Source organism: Helianthus annuus, chromosome 9 (assembly GCF_002127325.2).
Source record: "Helianthus annuus cultivar XRQ/B chromosome 9, HanXRQr2.0-SUNRISE, whole genome shotgun sequence".
Lineage (NCBI taxonomy): Eukaryota > Viridiplantae > Streptophyta > Magnoliopsida > Asterales > Asteraceae > Helianthus > Helianthus annuus.
Window position 1 is genome coordinate 11440606 of NC_035441.2, and position 12402 is coordinate 11453007.

General features: G+C 35.6%; 1 long non-coding RNA gene across 1 annotated transcript; it reads right to left on the reverse strand.

Moving 5' to 3' along the window:
• Positions 1 to 7163: 7163 nt before the first annotated feature.
• On the reverse strand, positions 7164 to 9469 carry LOC110874103. The gene is made up of 4 exons (XR_004866378.1): positions 9254 to 9469; positions 8168 to 8253; positions 7527 to 7590; positions 7164 to 7377 (listed from the first exon to the last, which is right to left on the reverse strand). It is a non-coding gene; the product is annotated as an uncharacterized LOC110874103 (long non-coding RNA).
• Positions 9470 to 12402: the final 2933 nt, after the last annotated feature.

Genomic DNA, 12402 nt, shown 5'->3' on the forward strand with positions numbered 1-12402 from the left:
TCTACAAATTTAAAAGCGTATGCAGATGCGCTGCATGCTCCTCTTTATTCTTCGAGTAAATAAGAATATCATCTATAAAGACAATTATGAATTTATCCAGATATGGTTTACATATTATGTTCATCATGTCCATAAATGCGGCTGGGGCATTGGTTAAACCAAATGGCATGACTGTAAACTCATAATGACCAAACCTTGTTCTGAAAGTAGTTTTAGGAATGTCCTCTTCCTGTACTTTCAGTTGATGATATCCCGAGCGTAAATCGATCTTAGAAAATAATCGAGCTCCTTGCAGTTGATCGAACAGATCATCGATTCTCGGTAGTGGGTACTGATTTTTAATCGTAACCTTGTTCAATTCGCGGTAATCAATGCATATACGCATCGATCCGTCCTTCTTCTTGACAACTAAGATTGGTGCTCCCCACGGCGATGAACTAGGCTATATGAAACCTTTCTCCAAAAGTTCGTCCAACTGTTTCTTCAGTTCCTGCATCTCTGCTGGTGCTAAACGATAAGGTGCTTTAGCAATCAGTGTTGTCCCTGGCAATAGGTGAATTCTGAATTCCGTGGCAACCCTCACAAATCTAGGTATCCGTACAAATTAATTAATATTTAATTAGTGCTTAATTACTGTGCTTGATTACAATTATGATTGAACTGCTTTCTGTTTTCTGATACATACATACTCATGCATCACATTTTATACTGTCACTCTATTTATTACACACAAACGTTAGTGACAAACTTGATGCACAAAGCACAGTTAGCACAGTGAGCGGATAACCCAGAAACATGCTGACAATGCCAGCACCTAGACAGACATTGTTTTGAGGCCACTATGGGCCAGGAATAGAATACTACACTAGTAGGGAGTGTAGGGAGGTGAGGACCATAAAACTGCATCACTAGGTGAAAGTTATAGTGACCAGAAGTGCCTAAAACATACTTTAAGTGCAGAATTCCGCACTGAATACCAAAATTTAGCATTTAACAATGCTAGTAAAGTGCAAAAACTTGGCGAAATATTCCTAGACACTTTCCAAGGTGTTGGGAATTTAATGTGTCACTAAAAACAATATAAAAGACACTTTAAAGCTTTATTTAGCACTTTAACGGATCAACATCCAACCGAACAACCGGACTTTACCCGGGACATAAAAATATTGCCAAACACATTGTTTTTACTTTTCTGAGCTAGTTAGGATCCCCGAACACCCTAACATACTTTATATTATAACACACACCTAAATATTCTAGCTAAACACCTAAAATCCTAACTAAACATGTAACCAAGAATTACAACCCAACCCCCTACCCCCCCTACTCGACGGTCACCACAAGGGTGACCCACCCTTGCTTGCTTTTGATTATTTAATTGTTAAATGTTGGAAGATATGAAGCATAATACATGTTGGATAAACTTGAAACTTGGTTTATAAATAGGTTTAGAAGGTAATCACTCTCTTTTATCAAACACCCAACATCACAAAGCTTCTCCTCTCCTCCTTCCCCCATTCATGGCCGCCACCACCATACCACACTACCACCACCATTAAGTCTTGTTCAAGCATTTTTCATACATCTAAAGGTGCAAGAGGTCATACAAACAAGCTTGGTGCACTCAGAAGTTCAAGGACCACCCTAGTTTTCTTTTATCCACCACTTTTACGCCTTGTTTCTCCCCTAGCCTTGTGCTAGTAGTAAGTGCTCCAAAACTTCATCTTGTTCTTATTTTTAGTGGTTAATAGATGATAGAATGATTAAATGTTAAGAACACTAATGAACATAAACTAATCTTGAAACATAAAGGGATAAAGAGTGGATAAAGAATAGATGTATGGTTAAATCATGTAGATCTTGTGTTGTTATGATTATTGGATATTGTTTGTTAGTAGAAGTAAGATGGATCATCATCAAAACTTGCTAGATCATGTTTAAGAACATGAACTAGCAAGATGTAAAAGATAGAGTTATGAAGGATGATGAAACCATTCATCCATGAACCTTGAACTTGAATAAATATAATTTTTCTTGAAAAATAAAGATGTAAACTTGTAGATCTAAAGATCTACAAGTGGTTTTTCGAAAGAACCAAGTGAAAAATATTAGTTTTGTTAAAACCCGGATCTTGTATGAACTAAACACATTTTTAGTGGGTAAACAAGTGTAGGAACACTTGTGTAACAAGAAAATTTTACAAAGAAATAATTTTGAAAATCATGACTGGAAGTTGTGAAAATACATATTATTTAAAAATAAAGTTTTTAAGAAACTAATCTTATTTTTAAAGATAACAAGACCTACTAAATATGTTAGTAACTTACTACATATTTTTACAAACTTTCAAGTTCATAAGTTTGTGGTTTAGGCTTATTTTTGTCAAGATTAGTGATCAAAAATTGTATATTGTTGATTGTTAAATTGTTTGATTGATTTTATAAAAGAAAATGATATGCTAAAAAGCATGGACACCTCCATTTACAGAGGAAACTCTGGCGAAATTTTTCTAGAAATATAACACTTAGTAGTATTTTTTCTAACAAGCGTTACGAATGTATTTTTAACTCGGTTTTTCAAAATAAACTTCGCCATGATTTTTATTACAAGAATACCAAGTGCCGGAGGTTGATTTTCGTAAATAAAATTTGTGGAATATATATTTAGAATATATATTTTATAATAAAACGATTGTGTGATTGTTTGTTTATTATGTGAACTAGATATATTATTTTTAGGTTAAAAATAATATAACTTGGAAATACCGTGAAATTACAACTCCAAAATAATATCAACGCTCTCACAAAATAAATATTTAAGTTACACAAGTATTGTTACAACGCGAACTTTAAAACGTAACTTATGTATATTTCGGAAAAAATACTCTTATTCGTATATTTTTGGTGAAATATTATTTTGGAAAACTTATGAATAAAATATAATATTTTTGGGAAAAATTTATATATTTTGGAATTTAAAATTCTTTAGACAAGTGATTAAAATATATTTTCAAGTGAGACTAAAAAATATATTTTCGGAATTATAAAGCACACATGTATTATTACCCCCATCCTTGGGAAGGAATATAGTTATAAAATAATTAAGAAGTGTGAATAAGGAATAGTTGTCTAACTATTTCCCAAAAACGTTAAATCTTAAGCTAAGGCACGGCCGTCCGTCTAATAGGAATTAGTACGTGTAGGTCGTCACGCAGCAGTTAGAGTTGGAGATTAACGTTTCTGGATACGCACTTCTGTGAGTTCATGTTCCCCCTTTTCTCTTTACTGTTTTCAGTTTTATACTTCGGGGGTGAAATACATGCGACATTTACTACAAACATTTATTACATGGTATGGTTAGCGTAGGGAGGGTTTATACTACTAGATCATGTGAGGGGTGGGCAATAACACTTGAGACCATTAATCCTCTTTGTTAGGACCGAAGGACACAAGAGTGATAGATCTATCTGGGTGTAGCGAGCCCACACCCGTGAGGCCGGGGCGCCCATAGAGGTGACTTTTTCTTCCAGCCGAAGCCCGGTAACAAATTTTCTAGGTTTGAGTTTCCCTGCACTTCTCACACATACCAGTGGCTTTGCAACCCATTGGCGATCTCTTTTTCCTTATTGCTACATACCAGGGACTTTTATACATACTTTAAAGGTTTATTCATACTCACTTTTACATGAACTCGCTCAACTTTTGTTGATTTTTCAAATTACATGTATTTCAGGAAATTAGTAGATCTGGCACGGTATGCATCACGTCAAGCTGCGTAGGAATAATGATGTCATCCAAGTTTAGGGAGCGTGACCTTTGCCTGGACGGGTCATAAGTCTTAAACTGTGTTTTTAATTCATGTCTTTTGTTATGTCGTTAAACATGTTTTCTTTATGTCATGGTTGTATCTGGGTTGTTGTGTCAACTTTTTAAAACGATGTTGTCGTGTTAACTTTTAAAAATTTGATGAATGGATGAACATCATGGTTTTATTTTCATATAGCGTTGTTGTGATTATGCTATGGTATTAAGAAGTCACACCAAATAAACCCACGCTTCCGCAAAGCAAGGGTGTGACAGCTTGGTATCAGAGCATTGATCATAGCGAACTAGGATTCTTTCTCGAGTCTTGACTATGATCACTAGGGCTCTCACGAAAACATATTTTACATTGCATGCACTAAAACGTCCAGATCCAGAGTACAAAACATTTTTACAAATAAAAGGCACAAAAAAACATTTTTCTTAAAAATTGTGGTTCACTCTTAGAGACTGAGGGAGTTCAGTCTTAGAGACTGAGGGAGTACAGCCTTAGAGGCTGGGGAGGTTCAGCCTTAGAGGCTGAGGGAGGTTCGGTCTTGGAGACTGAAGGGTTCAATCTTAGAGATTGGGGAGATTTAGTCTTAGAGACTGGGAGGTTGGTCTTAGAGGCCAGGGAGTTAGTCTGAGAGGCTACGAGGTTCAGTCTGAGAGGCTGGGAGGGTAGTCTAGGAGACTAGGAGAAGTACTTGTTTGCTATATGGTGACTTACATGTATATTTGATCTAATATTGATTATTTGTGCATATGTGTGGTTGTGTTACAGACATCATGCCATCATCCTCAGACACTTGAGTATCGGAGACCTCGGATCCTAAGGCAGTTGTGTCAGATGACGAGGTTTCGTCAGAATGAGAGGTCTACACATCAGACACCACCAGCACTGATGACGATAATTTCAGCCGTTCGCGCTGCCAGACGTCAGAGTTGAGCCTGCTGATGGCCTTCCTGCGGGGGATTTACCTCTTGCGGTGATCCCTGCTCCTATACCGCTTGCTGCTTTTCTACTCGTAGACATGCCACTCGATGTCGTTTCTGATGACGACATTGGTCTATTCGAAGCGAATCCACCTGAGGCTGACTATGAGGGCGGGGCCCCTATTGTTGCTGACGTCATTCTACCCATTGCTGAGGTCCCTGTAGAGGAGCTTCCTGCTAGTTCACCTGTCTAATATTCCTTCGAGTCTGTGGCATCTACGTCTTTACACACTCAGGGAGTGCATCATCAATCTTCCAACGCCGACCCCGACATGGCGTTGTCAGCTACACCCGGTCCATCACATGAGTTCGAGTTTGACCACGAGGTCGATGATGATTTTGATCCTGTCTTTCCCCTGATTTCGATACTGACCAAGAGATCGAGTTCATTCACCTGGACCAGCCCTAGAGGCGCCCGTAGCTCATGTTGAGCCTTTGTTTGATATCCCTGCTGATTTTGATATGGATCTTGTTGATCCGGAGCCTGTCATGGCCCTAGAGCCTGTAGTTGTTCATGATCCTGCACTAGAGCATGACCCTATTCATGACGATGCACCCGGCCATTGCACCTATTGTTGATGATATACCCATTGCTGATCACCCTGTTGTTGCTCCACCATTGGTGGATGACCCTATTGTTGATGCACCATTACCTGATCCCATGTCAGTACTGTTTGACCGTGCACCTTTTGCTGCTCATATAGATCCACGATATGCCGACATGTCACACCCCGACCACGTAAAACAACAAAACTTGGCGGAAACGTCGGGGAGTGTTGTAACAGAATCATTGTTTCACAACCATGGATTAAACAAATTTCGTTTTATTGAATCAAATGAGTTACAGTTTCTTAACAATAAAGAAACATAACAAAATTAACTAGTCTTGCATCTTTTAATGTCACTAAGGCCTCGTCCAATTCTATGTGAGCATGCATCAATATCATCATCAATAGTCATCAACTATAGTACCTGAAACACATGTGAAAATACGTCAGCATAAAAATGTCGGCGAGTACATAGGTTTTATGAAAAACAGGATTCATGACTTAGGTTTAAGAAAATGTTTAACCAAAAACTTGTCATAAATCCAGTTTAAATGTTTGCTTTTATAAAATGTTTGAAAATCGATGATAGATAGGTATAGTTAAAAAGAATGATGTAAGGTTAAGTGAATAACCAAGTAAAAAGGAGTTTGTATAAAACAAACTGTTTTGTAAAACAATGTCTTGTGAAAAATATGTTATTTGTGTAAAAATGTATAAATCCCAATGAATGATTTAAATAACACTACGCCATGTAATATAATACAAGCACTTATATATAGGAAGTACCAGCGGCGTATCCACCATGCTTGTATCACATTACACACGTCTCGTTACTCAAATCACTTACCCACAGAAACCACCAATGTAAATTGCCCATGTCTAAACCGTTGTCAAATGTCAATCAAGTAATGTGTAAACAAAATGTCATTGTATGGCAAGTGAAATATGTAATCACCAAACCATAGGTAAGAATGCAAAAACAATGTACTTAGTATGCGACGGATGGTCATACATAGCATGATACAAAGCATAAAATGTCTTGTAAAACGATGTACTAACACTACAAAAAATGAGTATTAGGGACTAAAATATCAGTATCTGATGCATCAAAATCAGTCCCTAATGGGTATTGGAGACTGATTTGCCAGTCCCCAGCTAGTCTCGGATACCTAGTACTAGATAGTGGCTTTAGTAACTAAAAATCAGTTCCCTATGTATGGCACCAACAAGAACTATCATTCAGTCTCTGAAACATATAAAGTCAGTCCTAAATGTGTACCGTGGTACAACATCATTTTAGTCTCTGATGCATATTTTCAGTGACTGAAAAATTAGTTTATGATACTATGATATTCCACTCTCCTACACATTTCTTTAGGGACTGAAAATTAGTTGTTAAAATCACTTCTATTTTGTCTCTAATATTCACAATTCTGTGTGAATTCAGTACCTAATAAGATGTATCGAAAACTGAAAATTAGTCCCTAAACTCGTCATTTTGGTTCTTGATATGTTTCTTTTAAAGACTAAAAATTAATCACAATTATCATGTCATTTTTGTCTCGGTTGTGGTTTTTAGAAACTAGAAATCAGTATCAGGTCAGCTATGGTTTTTAGAGACTAGAAATGAGTATTAGGTAACATTTACTCTTAGTACCCAACATGTTTTAATACAAAACAAATGAGTTTAAATGAGGACCCAATCTATTACAAATATGTTGCTAAACATAATTTACATATATTATATTCCAAGAAATTTGCAACAATGTATAAATTCTACAAATATTGAGAGCTAAACTTGCATAAACAGAGCTAAAGAGAAAACTTGAATTTTATCACATGTGCATTTGGGCACGCTAGTCCCAGGTTGGACACAAGACTTGTTGCAAGGTCCACAACTCTCAAGACGAGTTACTTTGATATCTTATCTAACACCAAATATTGCTTGTTTTAAGTTGAAAACCAGATTGTAACCTTGATCTTTTCCTTTGTGCAGCCCTCTACATGAGTTTCTTTCACCCTTGATGCCCAACCTATTGAATGATGATTAAAACAAATCAAACGAATTGCTAAAATCCTATCTAACACATTGAAAGGCAGACTAATGTTAGACTCGTGAGGTAACTCATAAGCCTGAGCATCTAACTTAAAATCGTAAAATGCAACATTATATGTAATATACCTTGATGACAAGGAAACAAGTGCTGATATATTCATGCAAATTGGATATGCATCTTCATCCATAGCTTATAGCACCCATGCATAAAAAAACAAAATATTAAATAATGATCATTATATATGCATATGATAAAACCCATTCGTTCGTAGCCAATATAAGTACATCCAAGTTACTCCCCTTCAAGGCCACCATACAAGTAATATATCATGACTCGATAGCTCAACTTTTATACAAGATTCCCAACAGACATCGACAAGGTGCACAAACCAAACACCAAAGCAAACCAATAGGTGGTTAAATGACTTCAAACCCAACTACTTATCAAATACTTGTTTGTTTGTTTGTTCCAACACAGACATACGTAGTTAAGTACATAAGGCAAACATCAAAACAACTTAAGAAGGACATGAGGGCAAGTATTACTACTCTTTGAAACCATATTTTACGTTTAGGTAATATGATTCACATGATGACTACTTATTAATGCTTTAATTTGGGTTTTATTTTGAATCAAGCAGGTCAAGCCAATCCGACCCAACCATTTTGACCTCTTCTAAGAAAAGAACCATTTCGATGCTTATCCATCCTACCAACCCAACCATCTTCCAAGTTGCCTACTATACCGAATAACTTTAATTACGCACCTCAGGTTCCATGGGAATGCGTAGGTCACGATTGCATTAAGTATTTCCAATAAGATCATGAGGAAGTCAGATATACATTTGCAGTTCTGCTGAAAAGAACAGAGTACCATAATTTAGTAGAATATAAAATAAAAAAAGTGAAATAAAAGATGGATGTATTCAATTTAATTAGACAAGTGTCGTTCATCAAAAAAGATTAAACAAGTCCCCATCTCTTTTGGGTAGATTTGGCTTGTAATGGGTTGAAATGAGAGCTAAAAATGCCCCATTCACCCTAAGTAGTAACAAGCATGATGGCAGTTGAGATAAACACTTAAAAAATTGATCTCTATATGTAAAATTATACTTAAAAATAACAACAAAATAATTTATATCTTATAGCCACGAAAAATAATATGAACTTACCAGCTTTTGTATCTTAGCATTAAAACAAGAATCTTCACTAAGTGTAAGAAAGATAATCATCACAATATAATTTGATTTGCTGTTCTATTTGTTCCAAAATTTCCTTTGTTTTGTCAACATTAATTAAGTATTAATTATAATTATTATTTTATATATAATTTTGTTATTTTTCATAATTTTATAGATAGTAATTATTATTATTTAACATATTAATTAAAAATTACAGAAGTAGCGTGCTCATTGCTCGTAAGCAGGCTCGGTAAGCAAAGCTCGGGTTCAGGCTGGTTTACTCATAATAAACTTTAGCCTTTAAAAGAAAATTGTTCAAGCTAATTAAAATGGGTATATATATCAATAGCAGGAGTGTTAAAAACTACTAAAACTAGCAAAAAATAAACAAGCAAAGAAAATATAAAGGGTTGACTGTAAAGTATAATTCTAATTCAGTTGTAAACGGTATCACAGTTTTATTAAGTCTTCTCAGTCTGCAAATCAAAAGTATTAGTGAAAAACAAGATATAAAGATTCATTTATCTCATAAGAAGGCATATGAAATAAAATGTCAGTTGTATGAAGCATTTAGGACGTGAAACAGATGGTGTGTAAACCGAAAATAAGAAACAAAAAATTGCAATTAGGACGTGAAACAAATGGAACAAATTGTATCGTATACACACTTACAAAGAGGTCGATTGGAACATGGTTGATTGTTATAGTAAAAGCAACTCAGTAACGACTGCAAACAGCCGATTGGTGGTCGCTTGCGGCTAAGCACGGTCGAACGATTGGGATTTTGGGTAGAAACCTTATGAGTGAATATGACTTGGTTTTGAAGAACAGACCGATTAGGAATTTTGGGATCAAGTGGGAATATGAATTGGTGTTTGGAAAGCAGCAGGACTTTAGGGAACGAGGGAGAAATTGAAAAATTTAGGAGGGATTTTAATTTTTCATGAAAATTATTTGAGATCTTAAATGGAAAAACTGAGTATAAATCTGCATCATTTTTTAATACATTAAATTATACTAATAATCTGCATCATTTTTTTTAATAACATTAAATTATGCTAATAAAATATTTGTATAATATAGAGTTAAATGCCATTTTAGTCCCTATGGTTTGTGTCATTTTGGCAGTTTAGTTTAAAAGTTGCATTTTTCGTCTGTGAGTCCAAAAAGGTTTCACCGTTGCCATTTTAGTCCACTGGATTAACTTGATCCATTTTTTCCGTTAACGAGAACGACAATTCGGTTGTTTTATATGTAATTCTGTTAACTAGAAGTATAATTCGGCCATATAAAATGACCGAATTGTCATACTCGTTAACAGAAAAAAATGGATAAAGTTAACCCAATGGATTAAAATGGCAACAGTGCGACCTTTTTGAACCCACAGAAGAAAAATAAAACATTTGCACTAAACTGCCAAAATGACCCAAACCACATGGACTAAAATGACATTTAACTCATATATTTACTTATAATTTATATAAAATAAAAATTATATATTTTTAATTATACTGACAAATGTATAAATGATAAAAAAATAAATGAAAAAATAGGTTAGTTTGTCTTCTAATATTATTATGAAAAAATTGGGTTGAATGAATCATGTTCGTTACTAGGGGACAGACTTGCAAGCTCCTCGAGCTCAGCTCGAAAAAAGCTTAAAATGAGCCAGGCTTAAATGGGCTCAATCCTTGAGCATGAGCCTAAAAACATGCTTATTTGGTAAATAAACCCGTGCCCAAGCTTTGTTTATTGAGCTCAACATGGCTCGCGAGTATAAACGAGCCCAATATTTATATAATTTTTAATTAATATGTCAAATATATATTTACTTAATAATAATCACTCTTTATAAAACTATAAAAAATAACTATATTGATATAAATAGAAATTATAATTCGAGCCCGAACCGAGCTTCAGAAGCAAAACTTGAATCCAGCCGATATATTAGAGACTCAAGATTAGTTGCCAATACATTTACACTACTTATCATTATAGAGGGAACACATTTGAGACTAAATTCAGTAGCCTATAAATGTCCCTCCAAAATGTCATATGGTGCGAACATATTTGCCTCTGAAATTTAGTCTCAAATAAGGTGTCAAGGTATTAGCGACTGGTTTTCTGTCGCTAAATTATGTTGTGTAGAAATCAGTCCCCAATATTATCGGTAACTGATAAATTAGTCCTAGATGTTATGTATTTGAGACTGATATATTAGTCCCTAATAATTTAGTCTCTAATGGTCACTTTTTTGTAGTGTAAATATGCACACAATGGGCATACATAGCATGTGATGAAAAATGATGAACATACATAGCATGAAATGTCATGTAAAACGATGTACTAAGTATGCTAAGTAAACATACATAGTAAAAACACAATGAAATCATGTACTAATAGTGTACTAATGAACATAGCAAGTATATGATATAAAAGCATGAAATCATGAGAGTAACAAGTAGGCACATGTGTTTCACCCCAAAATGTTTGAAAAACAGTAAAAGAGGGGTCTATGTACTCACTTGAGATTGCTTAGAAGTCGTAGGATAACCACCAAGCAAAGCTTGAAGATCACGGAATCAAACGACACCTATATCGGTATCTACATTAATAAACGGACCTATCGGAGGATCGGGTAGTACGAGGGTTCGTAAACCAAATAAGTAGGGGAACTTATGTAACATGGTTTAACAAAGCCTACGTACTAAAACGAAACCTATCCTAAGTGCTTTTGACCCGTTACGACCCGTTTAGGTAGCTTATGCTACTTTAACGCGTCGCTCGCGTAAAACGCGTTCGGAATGCTTAACTAGTCCTATGAAAAGCAAGTTATGCCTTAACATGCTTAATATTGTTGCTAAATCAGTTTAGATGTCAAAAATTATGTTACATAGGCTTAAAATGAATTTTGGCGCAAAAAGGGTATTTTGGTAATTTACCTAAGGCATAAGAACTACTTATCATACAACTACTTAAACGATGTGACCATAAGGTATAACCTTCGGAAGGTTATTCCCTATACAACTATGGTCACCTAAAGTGTTTGGTCGGATCCTAAAGATCGACCAAATGGGTCGGGTTCGAAAGCATAAGCGATTGATTAGATCGCTTACCTTTACGACCCTAAACAAGCACAAATTTAAAAGCGACGAGCTAAACATGCTAGAACATGTTTAGTAAAGTTAGAAAACAGGTTTGGTATTAAAACAAACGGTTTTAATACCCTAGAGTAGTTTGGTTACAAAATACGCGAGAAAATGCATTTTGGCCGAAACTATGACTCGTCATTGAGCCTAGATAACGTGGTAATAAGTAGGTATAGTTACTAGGGACTATAACCATCGTGATTACGCTCACGTTGTGAAGTTCAAACGAACTTCGCATTGACTATAAACTGGTAAATGCAGAAGGTCAAACAAAGTTTGACTTTCGGACTCGAAAAGCAATAAAAGAATGAAGGAATACTTACAAAGGGTCCCCGCAAGATTGAACTTCCGAGTATTCTCAGGTTCGAAGTGTTAAAGCACCCCAACTTAGAAAACAAACTCAGAATTCAAGTGGGTTTTGCAATGGAGATGGATGGGTATTTATAGGAAACATGGAACCGTTAAGATCGTTTCTTGTTCCCCAAGCGTTAAATCTGAGCCGTACAACACACACCCACTGAATTACAAACCCATGGGAGCCCCTAGGATTGCTAGAAACCAGTTACAAGTGGTTTTGATGTGTTAAACAGCTGTAAACAGCTGTTTGCAACAAAAATGCAGAACTGGGAGTCTGATGCGGCCCGCTTGGGAGTTTCCAGAAGTGTAGGCGGG